At 41.2% G+C, this 14,206-nt stretch overlaps 1 protein-coding gene across 5 annotated transcripts in view; it reads left to right on the top strand.

Annotated features, from left to right (window-relative positions):
* SAMD12 (sterile alpha motif domain containing 12) overlaps positions 1-14,206 on the top strand; it is a 435,459-nt gene that overhangs the window by 236,299 nt on the left and 184,954 nt on the right. The window lies entirely within an intron of this gene.

The raw sequence follows: 14,206 nt of genomic DNA, 5'->3' as shown, positions 1-14,206 counted from the left end.
AACTTTTGGTATATAATCTATTGACATCAAATTTTGGACTTCAGGGTGGGTGTGGTGGCTCAGATTTATAATCCTAGCATTTGGGGAAAGTGAGACAGGAGGATCAGTTCAGATTAGGAATTCGAGACCAGCCTCAGCAAGACTCCATCTCTCTGAAAACCAATAGAAAAATTAGCCAGGTATGGTGGCACACACCTTTAGTCCTGGCTATCAGGCTAAGGCAGGAGGATTGCTTGAGCCTAGGAGTTTGAGGTTATAGTGAGCTATGATGGCACCACTGTACTCTAGCCCAGGTGACAAAGCAAGACTCTGTCTCAAAAAAAAAAAAAAATTGGATTTCAGGTTAATAAGCTTATTTTTACTCTTTTGTGGAACAGAGGGTCCATGATATAGATGCGTGCTTTTGTCTCTTTGGCGCTGAAGCAGTTCCACTGTCAATCAGTGCTATGATCTTGGCTCCTTCAAATTCCCTTATCAAACAGGGAAACTTTGGTCAACTTCCATCACTTTTATTGATGAGGCCCCTTAAGTTACATCTCACTAGAAATGCTATAGTTATGGGCTTTGCAATGTGTCGAGATCAAATGCATGGAAATGTTTTCCTTGTAAAATCCTGCTGGAGTCCCTGCTCTGCTACTTACATGCTTTTTCACTTTATCTTCATGAACATCCATGGCCTCATCTCTGACATGGAGATAAGAATGCATCCCAAGGTGGTGGTGTGGATTAAATTGGAACAATGGATGGGAAGGGGCTTGACACATAGTAGATGCTTTTCCCAAAAGTAAGCTTTGGTTTCCTCATCACCAACCCAAGTTTTATAAACTTCAATACTGAAAATCAGTCTGCCTCTTGGATTAGCCCTTGGAGGATCAGCTGGTTGCAAGCAAATTTCTAGATCAATGATTCTCAATCAGGGATCAGTTTTACACTGCAGCAAACATCTGAAAATCTAGAGATGTTCTTGCTTAGCACAGCTCAGGGGAAGTACCACTGGCATTTATTGGGTCAAAGACAAGGGTGCTGCACAGGTCAGCCCCCATCCCTAGTAAAGAATTACCCAGCCTCCAATGTCACTGGTGCTGAGATTGAGAAGCCACAACATACGGGCAGAGGTGAGCCTCCCAGCCCCAGTAAAGCATTATCTAGCCTCAAACGTGAGAAGTCACAACATGTGGGCACAGGTCAGGCCCCAGCCCCAGTAAAGCATTACCCAGCCTCAAACGTCAGTGGTACTGGGCTTGAGAAGCCCTGTGTCAATCAGAAAAGTTCAAGTCTACTTGCATATCCTGTTGTTGACTTTTGAAATTTGGAATGTAGTAAATTGAATTTCCTTTTTTTATTACTCCTCCTTCCTGAGAAAGGTTTTCCCAGGGTCACTATCAGGATTACATCCTTTCCAGTAGCCCCATCACAGTTTTGGAGTGAGCTACCTAGCTCCTCATTTTAGTTTGCTTACAGTGGTGAGTACTTAATGAACACACAGGGGGATACAGGGTATCATATCATCCCCATTTTACACATGAGAAAACTGCAGCCTAAGAAGGTGAATTATCAGAACAATGACCATGTAGCTAGTAACCTACTAACAGGTTGACCCAGGCCTGAACTTTCAACTCCAAACTTAAGACCTCTTTTTATCAAACTTTCCTAGTAGATCTTTTAGTTTTCATGGTCATGGCTATAAGAGTTTTATCACATAATTGATGTTTTCTTTATTTTTTTTTAGTTGTTTGGTGCTTCCTAGTTTTATATGTGCAGATAATTTTTAAGCTACATGAAGGCAAGAACACTGTTTCCCTTCTCTTGTATTGAATGAATCTGAAGCTGGACAATACTAATTTGTTAATATTTCTACCAAAGAAGTCCTTGGTACTAATAAAATTAAACTTTTAAGAAAAAGGATGCCAAAGTAGATTTGAAACTTTAACATTACTTTGACTATAGGTACTGGTTCAAATTAATGCACATATGGGAGCCAGCATACCCGGCACACATTTCTCTTCAGCATATGATGATCTTGGCTCCCTCAAATTCCCTTTTTTTTTTTTTTTATACAAAAAAATAGCCAATAGTTTGGCTGTTATGGCCAGGAAGATAATATCGAGGGAGAAGAGGATGTTTGTTACTGGACACTTTACATGCTTCTTGGTAATTAATTTTAAAAGATGCCTAGTGCACCAGTGGGTTGTTCACTGAGTGATACTCAATTAACAAAGAATCCGAAGACTGCATACAAATGCTGACAAATAAAACCAAATGCACCATGAGGATTGCTCTACCTATCAAAAAAAGAAAAGACTTGAAGGTGGTTTATTACATCATAAATATTCAGCTATAGATTCATTATGTTTGCGCTAGACTTCTTTGCTTGAAAAATCTGCTGTGAGGTACAAGAGAAGTTATTACCGAGTCTACAAAATCCCCAAACAAAATGTTTTAGGGTTTTTAAAAATTAATTTGTGAATGGGATTTGGTAACTGTATATACTATCAACAACATCAAAAAAAATTAACCTTCAATTTACTATTTAGAGGCTGTGTATTCCTTCTTAAAGGGCTAAAAATAATGCAAGGCCACGTTTTCACTGTTTGAAAAGCACCACAATATGATTTGTTTTTTAATTTATATTTCAGATGGGAATTAATGTTATTTCAATTTTCTCCTATTAACATCATCAGCACCTGAATATATTCAGCCAAAAAAGAAGATTGTGTAAAATAGTCTTTTTACCCAAGACTGGTTAAAAAAAAAAGAATCAATTATGTAGTTCCCATCAGTATAGTAAATTACTTACAGTAACCACAGTGCAAATTTCCATTAACCCATCTTTCCCTTGGCCCAGACAGAGGGCCTTCAATTAACTGCTAATCATTCTAGATGTAACCAAGTAACCAGCCTTGGCAATGGGCTATGCTCTCGGGTACAAGTGAGAGAAGACTTATTGGCCTTGGAAGGCTTTGCGTACATTCTTTCCAGGAAATGAGGCAATGGATTGGCCGACCTGTTAGTCCTTGCTAGCTTTAGTATTGGGTGATTCGTAGTCACCTTCAGGAAATCAGGCATTGGGCTGGGGTTGTTAAGAAGGCTGGATTTGCAACATATCTTTAGGTTATAAAAAGTGGAGGGCCAGTTAAGACTAGTTAATTACCCTGAGTCTCTGTTGGCTGTGGATTTAGAACAGACTGTACAGAATAGAATCACAGAACTTTGAGTTTATTCCTAAAGTCAGTTGAAACCCTGAAGGCAACAAGGTTACCTGAATTTCTTTCCAATGAAAGTAGGTGGGACATGGGAAAAGGAGGGTTAAAAATCAGATGTCAAATGGAAGCTTGTGAGCCCAATATGACCTTATATACATGATTTATTTGACTCTCATTGTAAGGAAAGAAAAAGAGCAAATTTTAAATTGAGAGCTTTCGTAGGACTTTTGAATTTGTACTCGTCCTTAACTTAAAAATAGAAGTAGTAGTAACACAGCCTATATTCTAGTATAGCACGATGGGTTGGAATTGCCCGTTTTAGAGGGAAAAAAACAAACCAGTCCACTTCGGCCTACTTATTCCTAGTAATCCCTTAGAGAAATCCTCTTCATATAATTGTTATCTTAACCACGGTATTTGAGCTCATGACCTCTGGTGCAATTGGATAAGGAGATTGCCCAAACGCATCAAGAAAATGCAGTCAGATTTAAGGTACATTCCAAATAATTTGTAAGGAATAATAAAAATACCAATATTTGCCAACGATGGTAGGATTTTTTTTTTTTTTTTTTTTTTACAAATTATTATCAGGGCACAGATGTTTAGGTTACATTGTTTTCAATTCTAAGGTAAAGTTTAACTTTTAGTTGAGCCCTTCACCTATGGGGTGTGCTGAACACCCTTACATTGTACAAATTAGGTGAGATCCTACAACTGCCTTTCCCCTTCCTCCCTCCCCCCACCCTGCCACCTAGCTAGACTATATTTGTATTTTTCTTTCATACGGGCGTGTAGTTGTTTATATGTTGGTTTCATATTAGTATTGAGTACATTGAATATTTTTTTTCCATTCTTGAGATACTTTACTAAGAAGAATAAAGATAAACACAAAAGATGTGAAGTTCTATCTTTTTATGGCTGAATAGTACTCTATGTATAGAGTTAATCCATTCATGGGTAGATGTGTACTTGGGTTGCTTCCACGCCTTGAAAATTGTGAATTGAGCTGCAATAAACATTCTGGTGCAAATTTCCTTGTGGGAGAATGACTTTTGTTCTTCTGGGTAGATACCTAGTAATGGCATTGTAGATCAAATGGAAGGTTGTACTTTGAGAATTCTCCATACTTCTTTCCATAGAGGCTGTTAGTTTGCAGTCCCACCAGCAATGTAAGAATGTTCCCTTCTCTCCACATCCACGCCAGCATCTGCAGTTTGGGGCCTTTGTGATGTGGGCTGATCTTATTGAGGTTAGACGATATCTCAAAGTGATTTTGGTTTGCATTTCTCTGATTAGGGATAGTGAGCATATTTTCATGTTTTTGCTTCAGGCAAGGCTTCATTCAAGAAACCAAATGTTTATCTTTTCCCCTCCCCAGCCTTCCATTTCTTACCCTACATTTTTCTTTGTCACTTTCAGTTATCTCTCTCTCTTGAAAATTCTCTCAATGTGGTGGCAAAGACAGACAGTAATAGAAAGTCTAACATTATGTTGTCCCTTGGGACAGTACCCAAAAAGAATTTGCCCTTAGCAACCATGACAATTCCAGTAAAGAACTTCTGTTTACTCTGTCTGAGTCACACACCCATTATCAGTTTTAAAAATATGTTTTTAGTGCCTGCATTGAGTCAGACTCTAGCTGGGTACTTGAAAGCCTCAAGGAAGCCCTGCACTTATGGAGCTTACATTAAGGGAGGAGTTTAGAGGGCATCAGAAAATACAAAATAAACATAATAAGCAAGAAAATTATATAGTACTTTAGAAGCATGAAGTACCACGGGGAAATTTTTTTAATTAAAGAATTTTTAAATATTATTAAAATTTTAATTTGTGAAAAACCCCACCAAGTCAAAAGAGCAACTCCCAAAAGACAAAAGAGGGATTCTGTGTACTAGGAATGAGCAGGAATGCAGTGCAGGCAAAAATGAGAGGTCTATAGTATTAGTTCTACAAATGAGGTATTTTATTTCTGTGAACATCATTTCCTGTGTCTCCTATGTGCTCGTTGGGTTGTGAAGAGAAAAGGAGGGAAAAACTAATACCAGCTTGCATATAAGGTGACAACCAAGCATCATAAAATAGTAAATATGTCCCTGCGACTTCTACTTCCTGCCACATGCTTCACACCCAGCCATGTAGAACTTCTTGAAATTTCTATACTGTGCCTCCTATGATTCTTATATCTCTCTTTGCCTATGATGTTCCTCTGCCTTTGATGCCCTTCCCCATCCTACTAACTACCTTGCCTTTGTTCAAGGTCCCCAGATGAGTTAGCTGCTCCTCCTACGGGTTCTCAAAGGACTTATGTTTGTCCCTCTGGCAAGGAAATTATTTTATTCATCTTCCTGGTTCCTAGAAGCATGACAGGTTCAGTCTATGATACACGCATAGTCTGTGACAAAGGAGTGGATGAATCTGTTTAATGCCTACTTTCAAAGACCTCTCAGTCCCCTACCATTCTCCACTGCATTGAAAACCATCCACATCCCTGTGCACAGTAATGTCTGCCAATGTTCCCACTATTCATTGTTAAGTCCTCAGGGATGGTTACCCTCTCCTGATGCTCTCTCAGCCTCTCACCTGCCCATGAGTCGTGTTTCATATTTGAGAATTGGCCAAAGTAGCCTTGGGGAGTACATAAGTTTATGATAGGAATCCCAAGATAGCAATTTAGGGAGGTGGTTAAGAGCATGGCTTCTACTATGTTTGTATCCTAGATCTGCAGGTTATTAGGTACATAGCTGTTAGATGCTTTTATAGCTCTTAATCAGTTGTAGACAATACTCTCTTCAGAGAATTGTGGAAAACGAGATAATCCTTTAGACAGTGTTCAACACATAGGAGCCACTCAGTAGATGTTTGCTGTTACTATCATTGTTAGGATGAGGAAGAGGAAGAGTATGAAGATGTGGTGACCCCAAGGCACAGTACTCACGTTGCATCAACATTGTAGTTTCAAGTTGCAGAAGATGTGTGTATGTGTTATTGCATTTGATCCTCATAGTCATTTTTGAAGTAGTGTAATTTTCACTGAGACTCAGATTATACTTTCTGGGCATTTATGTACATCTTTTAGTTGTGATCCCATACTTCTGTGATTTTCCTCCTTCCTGACTTTTTGTTCCAAAAATTCCAATTATGGAGTAATGATAATACAAGTTCAAACCGTGGGACCCTGGTTGCATGCCTAATGTCTGTCACACTGTTGTTCTGGCCCAGCATGGCTGGGGTAGAGCTGGGGGGCATCTGCTTGATGTGTGATGTGGACCTTTACATGAGAGCAGATTTGGAGCTAACACCATGCACAAACAATGATTTGTTTAAGGAACTCCCCAGTGTTATCTATTTCTAGCAGAAAACAGGACTTGTAATTCACCCATCTTTGGGAAAAGTAACAACAAGATAGCATCAGGAGGCACTCTCTAACCACCTCCAGCTTACTCTTTCTTATTTCCAATTGTGTGTTTATCTTGAAAAGCTGTTCCAGGCAGTCTGTTATAGTTCTCTGAGCAGCAGGTGGAGGGCTCTGGGAATAGAGACCAGAGTGCAGGCTGGGCTTGAAGGTTAGAGACACGTTTCTAGACCTAAGTCTCCACCTCATCTCCCATGCTGTCTTAAATCACTTTCTCAGCGCCTCACTTTGCATGTGGAACTCAATCCTGTGCCACACTCAGAAGTCTCAAAGGTCCTTTGGCTTATAGTAGGCTGGATAATAACCACCTCAAAATATCAAACCCTAAGCTATAGAACCTGTAAATGTTACCTTAAAAAGAAAAAAGATCTTTGCAGATATTTAGGGAAGAGTATCCTGTATCATTCAGGAAGGTCCTAAACCCAGTCACAAATGTCCTTATAAGGGAGAGGCAGAAGGTGATGACAAAATGGAGGCAGAGATTAGAGTGACTTGGCCAACAAGCACAGCGGAAGCTGTGACAATCAAGAAATGGTTTCTCCCTTACATCTTTCACAGGGACTGTGCCGTTTCTGACACCTTGATTTTAGCCCAGTGAAGTTGATGCTGAACTTCTGGCTACCAGAACCACAAAGAGAAAATTCCTGTTGTTTATAGTACTTTGTTCAGGCAACCACAGGAAACTAATAAACTGCCCTATGGTCCAATTGTCCCTCCCCTGGTCTTGCTGCATTACTGCTTAGCAAGGCTTATAATCCTATCTGGGCTGAATTCAGAATCAGAACAAAGCACCTGTCTGTCTTGAAGCCTGTGGAAAGGGAGTGCAATTTAGTCTCATATTCTCTATTTTTCCTTTTCAACTTGATTTATGTTTCTGTGGTTACCACCAACAAAATGTAGACTCCTCCCTCAACTAAATTCAGTTTCTCATTGTTGTGGAGCTTTGCCTAACAGCCAGCTTTCAATCAATTCTCTTGCATCAGAAAAGAGAGTAATTTAATGACCTTGATCATCAACATGTGGGTGCAGAAGACAACTTCCAAGCTAATCGTGACACTAGGTATGTGTTCAGTGCGTATTTATGCATACCACTGTGTGCCACCACAAAGGCACATGGTGTAGGGGACTCCACCCTGTCATGATAGGGTTCTCCAGAAAAACAAAACCAGTAGGGTATATGTGCAGTGTGTGTGTGCACATATATACAGAGAGAGCAATTGAGAGATTATACAAAATTGGGTTCTGAAGTTATGGGGCTGACACGACCAAAATCTGCAGAGCTAATGTTACAGTTCAAGTTCCAATGTCAGAAACAGAAACAGAACCAAAGAGCAGCTAATATCTTAGTTTGAGTCCATAGGCTAGTAGGCTGCCATAACACTAAGTCTCTCTTACTTAGGGGAGGGTCAGCCTTTTCTTCTGTTCAGGCCTTACCTGCTTAGACGAGGCCCAGCCATACTATGACAGCAACTAGCTTTATCCAGCCTGCTAATTTGAGAATTAATTCTCACCCCAAAATATGTTTACTAGATATCTAGGCACCTCATGACCCAGCTGCCATGTGAAATGAACTATCAACACTTTCTTTTATGGAGCTGGCTTTCCAGTGGTCATGCACCGTAATACTCAAGTTTCAGGTTGCAACAAAAGTCTGATTTTCCACATTTGCTACCATAACATCATGTTTCTGCTGGGAAAACTGAATATTCCCTGGCTTGAGCCACTGCGAAGAGTTCTGGGGAGTATTTTTGGCACTGAAAGTTGGTGATAGGGCTAATCAGTACAGAGCTGAGGTCCTTTAAAATCCCTTATTTCTCTAAATTTCACTAGAGTACACGAGCTGTCTAGAATGTATCCAGCCATGTGTGAGTCTGTTTTTCATATTACATGGCTATGCCTATGCTTACCTTACCCCCAGGCAACACAGACCTTTTGGGATTAGAGGAGAATCTTGAGGAATGAAAGCATTAAGAGGAAGAAAGAAGACTATTTTAATTATTCTTTTTGGTTTAAGTTTTTTGTTACCTCTCCAGATCCCCACTGCGCTCAAAAGAGAAAAAAAATGGCAGTAATGCCACCAGGATTTCCTCCTTCCAGCACATCCTCTCTTAGAGCAGTGACTCAATTTCTTGCTTAGAAATGGTGCCACCAGCCGTTGGAGGCTCAGGTTGAAAACATGAGTCATGTCTGGTGTCTGCCTTTTCCTTCGGACTCCACTTCTGGGCATTGTGAAGTCATAAATATACACAGAATTCTACCAGTGTTTAATGCTTCCTCTCCACCCCTGTCTGAAGGCACCGCTCTTCCTGTTGATACTGCGTGCTAGTGGGTTGACTCCTTGCTGCTACACTGACCTCTCCAACCCCAAATCCAGCCTCCACATGGGGACTTGAGGGATTCCTTTAAAACCCGATATTGTGCCCAAGTTAGCCTTTTTCAAAACTTTCTCCATGCAGAATAAAATCAGTGTCCTCTCCAGGACTTCCAAGGCCCTGTGCATTCTGGGCCTATCTCCTCAGCCCTCATTTCCCACCATTCTCTTATCTTGCCTGCTCTGCCCTAGTGACATTTATCTCCCTGTCAGTTCCTCTCATTGCCTTGACACTTCCATTCCCTCTTCTTTCTGGCTCCGGTGTCACCTCTTCAGAGATACCTTTCCTAACCCTGATAGCCCCATCTTGGTAATGGAGGTCCCTGTGCACACACCCCACTCTCTGCTTTTTCTTCAGAGCACTTACTGCCATCTGCCATCACACCTGTGTGCCAGATGCCAGTTAGTGTGTCTCCTCCTTCTCTCTCTGCATGGTGAGGTCCATGCAGGCGGCAGATCGTGACAGACATCCACATAGTGACAGACATATGATGGTGCTCGAAAAGCACTTGATAAAGAAAAGAAGAAATGGTGAAGAAGGGAGATCAATGTGGAGGGCTTTAGTTTCTTCCAGCTCCAAGAGTCTGTGAGTCCACGAAGGGACCGGCAGCCTGAGTCACCCAAATACCATTGGAACCAGTCTGAGGATATCAGGAATCTCATAGTGCTGCTTATTTGAGATCTGGTTGATTTCTGATGCCTTAATCCCTTTCTCTGTGGACAGGTGACTGCAAGACAAGGCAGTCAAGGCACTCTGAGAAGAGGCAGGGAGCGTCAGAGCAGTGACCTTGCTCCCCTGTTGTCTGTCTACCATTGCTGCCTCCCTCTCCCTCCACATGGCTATTGGACTTTAAAAATATATATTTATCAGTAGTTCTCAGCTGACTAACTCCTGCCTACTCCCTGAGTTCTAGAATATGTGTCCTTTACTCAGTGACAGCTTTCTGATGCCCAGATTAGGCTAGGTCGCCCCATTCTGAGCTCCCATAATTTTCCCCTTCTTAGCATTCATCACACACCTATAGACATTTATTACAAGCCATCTTCCTTGTCAGCCTGAAAACTTCAAAAAGGACCTTGTCTGTCATCATTACACCCAGAGGGAGTAACAAAGTGACAGGGACATAAGGGCTCAGTAAGTGTTGAACTAACAATTGAGGTTTTTAATGATAAACAAAAATTCACAATATAGCAGTGAATTGCAAAAAAAGATGAGATTGATGATTGATTACTTATCATTTTCTTCATACTAGAGCTGTACCACACTTCTTTGGATATTTTTTTTTTTTGTTAAGCAGAAGACGGTAGGATAGGAGATGGATGGCCTTTTGTTCCTAGACATATTTAATTCTTATAAAAATTTTCCATAATCACCAACTGGGGTGGCACTGACGAAACCATCCAAGGAAGACAGTGATGAGATTTTGTTCAAAAGATCCTTGGTGTTAATATCGAGATCTTTTCTAAAAGTGGCTTTATCAGGTAGGTTTTCCACATACTTGACCCTTTGCCTTTCTTCTTGAAATCCAAAGCTTTTATTTTCCTACCAAGGAAGATAAGGCATAGCTGAGAGTCTAGTGGGAAGAATCAGGAAAACTCTCACGGTTTACATATTCATTAACTTCTCAATTTCCCTTTCTACAAAATAGAAAACAACAACAACATCTACAGTCTCAGGAGTTGGATAAAATGATTTGAACAGCTGGGCATTTACTGTGTGACATGTTTGTAGAAATGATTGTATCACACAGAAAATGTACAGACTTTTACACTGAATGGAGTTGTATAACTCATATTCAAACCTGATGCATTAACCCACCAAAGTAGAAAATAATATTCTAGTTGGGCTTATGCACCCCTACTTAGACCAATCATATGCATTTAGGGAAAGGCTGCAACTGGAGGCTTACAGGGGAGCGTAGAACACGCAAAAGCTGCGCTCCATGCCCCGGAGTAGAGCCTGACCTGTTAACAGCTGTGTTCTAATCACAGACTGGACAACTTCTCCAGGACGAAGCTGCTGCGCGTCTTACCAGCGCTTCAGCAGTTCTCTCTATGAAATGTCACAGCTTATGAAACCTCAGCCCAAATAGTTGGCTGCAAGAAGGAGGGAGGGTGATCTGCACTCTGATGCTGGGAGGGATTTAGACATTCTGAATGTCTAGGAGTGTTTTATGCAGTATCTGTGAGATTATGGCATGTGTAAAGAGCTAGATGTCTGTTATTTAGAGGCCAGTTATTCACGTAAGTGATATTTAAGCCCCATTTTTTTTTTCTGAGTGAAACTTTAAGATGAGGTTGGGAAGTAAGAGGAACGTGGAGAGGCAGAGCTATCCTGGAGGCTGGGAACTCGCCTCTGCATTGTTTAGCTCTCCTCTGCTCTCACTTTGAGCGTGCCAGGACCAGAAATTGGGAAAAGAAATCTAAAGCCATCTATCTGACTTCTTAAAAACATGTAATTTTAGTCACAAGTCCAATTGTTGCTACAGCAAATTATCACAAACTTAGTGAATTAAAACAACACAAATTTCTTATAATTCTGGGGATCAGAAATCCCAAATGGGTCTCAAGGTGTTGGTAGAGCCTCTCTCTGGAGTACATGGGAGAGAATTCATTTCCTCGTCTTCGCCGCCTCTGAAAGGCTGCCAGAATTCCTGGACTTCACTCTCGCTCCCTTCTCCCCCGTGGTCCCCTGTGATTAGATGGCACTCACCTGGATAATGCAGGGTACTCTCCATTTCTATCTAGGTCCTTGCCTGAATCACATTTGCAAATTCCTTTTTGTCATGTAAGGTAATAAATTAATAGGTTCCAAAAATGAGAACATGGACATCTTTAGGGGGTCATTATTCTTCCCACTGTGGAAGGCAGTGGAAACTAATTGAGTCCGATTTGGGGAAGTGCAATGACCTGCCTGGTGTGGCCAAGGCTGCAGCTCCCTAGCATTCCCCTTCCGGATGCAGGTTCTACTGAAGCTTCACCAACCACCACCACAAACGCACTTGCATCCCAACTCACTTCCCTGCCAGGAACTGGTCCAGGGCCATCTTTGTTAATATAGTTCTCATCAGCTCTGCCCATTAAATATTTCTGTTCTCCACCGCTGCTTCTGGGCATTTGTCACAATTTATGGCTTGTCTGTGGGTGGGAAGGTTCATATGATCAGTAACTTATGGCCAGTGACTTATAAGTAACTCTAGGCCGAGCATTTCACTGGTGGGATGAAGATCTTCTAGCACCTTCTCTTCTCCCTCTGGTACATTGACCAGCAATGTTCAAGATGGGAAGACTTGCAGTCAATGTGCAGAACACGCTGGAAGTAAACTTTGTTGTCACTTTGGTATTTTGGCATAGTCTGTTAGGGCAGCGTATAACCAAGCTTATCCTGACTGATTCCCTTAGCAAGGGTTAAGAAGGGAAACATAAGCATGAGCAACACAGACTGCTTACTCCCAAATGGGTTCTCTTCTTTGACCTGTCTCTTTTTACGCAGAACACGTAGGCTTTTCTATTTCTTTGATGAAAATGTTCATTAACCCCACCTTCTGTTTGCTGGCTGTCATTTCCTTCCCACAAGGAGGTGGAGCATGTAGTTGTTGAAATGCACGTGCTGATATACCCGTAAACTTATCATTTTTCACACATAGTTGACTCTTGTCTCTTCTCCATCGGTGGGAACAGGAAAGATCTGCAGGTGTGCTGACTGGGGGTGTCGGGAGAGGAAAGGTAGTACTACGGGCATTTAGCAATGCTCATTTTCTTTTTTTCATGGCATAAAACTTCAGAATAGAAATATGTTTCTCTTAGGGCAAGCCCAGAGTAGGAGAGAATTGGAGAATTTGATAGAAATCAGAGTAGAAAGAGAATAGGCAGGGAAGGAAAAGGGCTGGAAGGAGGCTGTGCAGGGCCCAGGGTGTCTGCATGTTGCCTGCACTCACAGCAAGGCTTCTTATTTTTATACCCTTCAGATGTTCATGGTCACCTCACTCTGCTCACCTTCATCCCTGATGGAACTTTCACCTTAGATGAGTGGTTGGGATTAAGTATCTCCCAGCAGCTAGAGATGGAACTCCAGCCCAACGCCAGAGGTGCAGGAGGAGAGTCAAATGCTTATAGGTTAAAACTGGACTTTAAAGGCACATTTCGCAGAAATGTTACTACATCCTGGGTTGAACATTGTTTGAGTTTCCATGTACCCCGTTAGAGTGTCCCGTTCTCGGCTGGGTTTTTGGTGACTTGGGCTCTAGTAGACCAACCTGAAAATCATCCCCCAGTAAAGAACATTGTTTCTATGGAGACCTGCAATCTGTGACCCAAATATCCAGGTTAAAATTTCGCTATTTTGTCTAACTCAATGTGTGAGTCAGTTGGGGATTGTCAATATTAGATAAAAATCAGGGTTCTCTTTTAAATATGCATAATTTCTTTGTTCAGATTATCCATATTCTGCAAGGATAATGGAGGAAGCTTTATTCCAAAGTGTCTGTTTAGATGGAATCTTCCGTTCCTGCAGGATTAGCCATGACTTGAGATAGAAATCCTTCTCCAAGGAGGGAGGGGTGGAGAAAGGAAGAACAGAGAGAGGGAAGGAGGGGGGTGGGGCCTTGGTGTATGCCACAACTTTTGGGGGCAAGACACAATTGCAAGAGGGACTTTGCCTAACAAATGCAATCAGTATAATCTGGTTTATTGTACCCTCAATGAATCCCCAACAATAAAAAAAGAAAGAAAGAAAGAAATCCTTCTCCAGCAAACTGTTGATTTGCTTTTCCTTTTATTTCTTTTTTTTATTAATATTAAATCATAGCTATGTACATTAATGCAATCACGGGGCACCATACATTGGTTTTATAAACAGTTTGACACATTTTCATCACACTGGTTAACATAGCCTTCCTGGCATTTTCTTAGTTATTGTGCTAAGACATTTACATTCCACATTTACTAAGTTTCACATATACCCTTGTAAGATGCACTGCAGGTGTAATCCCACCTATCACCCTCCCTCCACCCATCCTCCCTCCTCCCTCCCCTCCCTCTTCCATCCACGAATGGATTAATAAACTGTGGTATATGTACACCATGGAATATTATGCAGCATTAAAGAAAGGTGGAGACTTTACCTCGTTCATGTTTACATGGATGAAGCTGGAACATATTCTTCTTAGTAAAGTATCTCAAGAATGGAAGAAAAAGTATCCAATGTACTCAACCCTACTA

Source organism: Nycticebus coucang, chromosome 13 (genome assembly GCF_027406575.1).
Source record: "Nycticebus coucang isolate mNycCou1 chromosome 13, mNycCou1.pri, whole genome shotgun sequence".
Taxonomy (NCBI): Eukaryota; Metazoa; Chordata; class Mammalia; order Primates; family Lorisidae; genus Nycticebus; species Nycticebus coucang.
Note: the sequence above shows the minus strand (reverse complement) of the source record. Positions and strands in the feature narration are given on the sequence as shown.